Source organism: Myotis davidii, unplaced genomic scaffold (genome assembly GCF_000327345.1).
Source record: "Myotis davidii unplaced genomic scaffold, ASM32734v1 scaffold6, whole genome shotgun sequence".
Classification (NCBI taxonomy): domain Eukaryota; kingdom Metazoa; phylum Chordata; class Mammalia; order Chiroptera; family Vespertilionidae; genus Myotis; species Myotis davidii.
In genome coordinates, this window is record NW_006383011.1 from 3,446,291 (window position 1) to 3,449,594 (window position 3,304).

Consider the following 3,304-nt stretch of genomic DNA (forward strand, 5'->3'; position numbering starts at 1 on the left):
AATGTAGTTAATGCTTTGTTTATTAAACAGCTTTATTGAGATATCATTTATATACCACACAGTGATTTTTAGTATAGTCACAGAGTTGTGCAACCATCATCAGTGTCAATTTTAGAACATTTTCATCACCTGAAAAAGAAACTCCATAACCTTTAGCTGTCACATCCTAATCCCCGTAGTTTCCACACCCCAACCCAAGGCAACCACTAATCTTATTTTCTGGATTTGCTTATTCTGGACATCTATATATATAAAAGGCTAATATTTAAAGTATTCCCCTTGGGAGCTCCACCAGGATACCGGGAGTTCGACCGCTTGCTATGCTACGTGCTGACCACCAGTGGGCAGCACAGAATGAAATAAGGCCCTGGCCGGCAGCCAGAAGGAAGGCCCCCGACTGGCAGCCAGATTGGCCCTGATCGCCGGCCAGGCCTAAGGACCCTCCCTGTGCACCAATTTTGTGCATTGGGCCTCTAGTTTCATATAAATGGAATCATACAGTATTTAGTCCTTTCACTTAGCATGTTTTCAAGATTCATCCATGTTGTAGCATGTATCAGTATTTTATTTTTTTATTGCCAAGTAATATTCCATTGTATGGATGTACCACATTTTGTTTATTCATTCGTCAGTTGATGGATATTTGGTTTACCACTTTCTGGCTTCTATGACTAATGTTCACTGTGAACATTTGTGCATAAGTCTTTTTGTAGACATGTTTTTATTTCATGTGGGAGTGGAATTCCTGGTCATATGATAACTTTATGTTTGATCATTTGAGAGACTGCCAGACTGTTTCGCAAAGTGACTACACCATTTGACTTTCCTATCTCAAGATTCCAACTTTTCCACATCCTTGCCAATACTTGTCATTGTCTGTCTTTTTTATTATACTCATCCCAGGGAGTGTGAAGTAATATCTCCTTGTAGTTTTGATTTGCATTTCCCTAATGGCTAATGATGCTGAGTATTTTTTGGCTATTTGTATTCTTTGGAGAAATCTCTGTTCAGATCCTTTACCAGTTTTTAATTTCATCATTTATATTATTTAATTGTGAGGGTTCATTATATATTTGTATCTAAATATAGATATATCTGTATCAGATATGTGATTTGCAAATTTTTTTAATACTCACCTGAGGATATTTTTTTTATTGATCTTAGAGAGAGAGAGAGAGAAACATCCATGTGAGAGAGAAATATTGATCCATTGCCTTCCGCATACACTCCAACTGGGATCAAACCCAAAACCCAGGTATGTGCCCTGACCAGGGATCGAAGCCCCAACCTTTCAGTGCATGGGACAATGCTCCAACCAACTGAGCCTCACTGGCCAGGGCAGATGCAAATTTTCTTTTCATTCTTTGGGTTATGTATGGCAGTACTTTTCTTTTTCCTTTTTAAAACTTTTATTTTTCCATTATAGTATACATTCAATATTATTTTGTATTAGTTTTAGGTGTACAGCATATTAGTTAGATAATCGTAAACTTACAAAGTGCTTCTCCCAATTTTTCTGGTACCTATGTGGCATCATATATTACAATATTATTGACTATATTCCCTATGCTGTTCTTTATATCCCAGTGACTATTTTGTCTAGTTAATCTCTTCACTGTTTTCACCTGGTCTCCCAACCCCCTGCCCCTCTGGCAACCATCAGTCTGTGCCCTGTATCTGTGAGTCTGTTTTAATTTTGTTTTTTTTTATTTTGTTCTCTAGATTCCACATGTAAGTGAAATCATATGGTATTTGTCTTTCTCTGACTGACTTATTTCACTTAGCATAATGCCCTCTAAGTCCATCCATATTGTCAGTGGTAAGATTTCATGCTTTTTTATGGCTGAGCAGTATTCCATTGAATATGTACCACAATGTTTTTATCCACTTGTCTATTGATGGGCATCCTATATATAATAAAAGCATAGTATGCACATTGTTCCCTCGAACAGGAGTTTGTCCGGGAGTTCGACCAGGGGGGCAGGGCCAGGGCCAGCCAGAGGAAGGGAGGGAGGCCCCAGCCAGCAGCCAGCAGCCCCTAGGGACTCTACCAGTGCATGAGTTTTGTGCACTGGGCCTCTAGCTGTGAATAACACTGCAATGAACATAGCAGTTCATATTTTCTTTTGAATTAGTATTTTGGGTTTCTTTGAATATTTACTTAGAAGTGGAATCACTGGGTCATAAGGAAGTTGCATTTTTAACTTTTTTTAAAAAAAAATATTTATTGATTTTTTACAGAGAGCAAGAGAGAGGGATAGAGAGTTAGAAACACCGATCAGCTGCCTCCTGCACACCTCCCACTGGGGATGTGCCCGCAACCAAGGTACATGCCCCTGACTGGATCGAACCTGGGACCCCTCAGTCCGCAGGCCGGCGCTCAATCCACTGAGCCAAACCGGTTAGGGTGCATTTTTAACTTTTGAAGGACCCTCCATACTGCTTTCCACAGGAGGATGTGGAGGAAAGGGAACCCTTGTGCACCAATCTGCATTCCCACCAACAGGGCACAAGGATGCCCTTTACTCCACATCTTCACCAACATTTGTTTGTTGATTTATTGATGATAATCATTCTGACAGGTATAAGGTGATATCTCATTATGGTTTTAATTTGCATTTCTCTAATGATTAGTGGCTTTGAGCACATTTACATATGTCTATTGGTCGTCTGTATGTCCTCTTTGGAGAAGTATGTATTCAGGTCCTCTATGTGGCAGTACTTTTGGTATTTAGATTTCTTTCTTTGGGTTAAGGAGATTTCGAGGTTAGCAAAGTCCACAAAGTAAGAGTGTGAACAGCCAATTCAGGGAGGCCTATCAGGTGAGCAGAAAAAAACAAATCTCCATGATACGCCAATCATCGCTTTTATTTGTCTGATTTTCCGCTTTCTTTTTATGGTATAAAATTGGAATAACAGCCCAGCCAGCATAGCTCAGTGGTTGAGTGTCAACCTATGAACCAAGAGGTCATGGTTCAATTCCTGGTCAGGACACATGCCCCAGTTGCAGGCTCGAGTCTCAGTAAGAGGCATGCAAGAGGCAGCGATCAATGATTCTCATCATTGATGCTTCTATTTCTCTCGCCCTCTCCCTTCTGAAACAAAAAACAAAAAACCATAAAAAATATGTAGAATTGTAACGACACACAGCAAAGAATAGAGCTAGAGGTGAAGATCTGGCCATCTCATATGATAATCTACACTAATAAAAGACAGACATGCAAATTGACCATCCCTTTGCTATGCCTTAAGCCACGCCCACCAGCCAATCAGAGTGACTATATGCAAATTAACCCAACCAAGA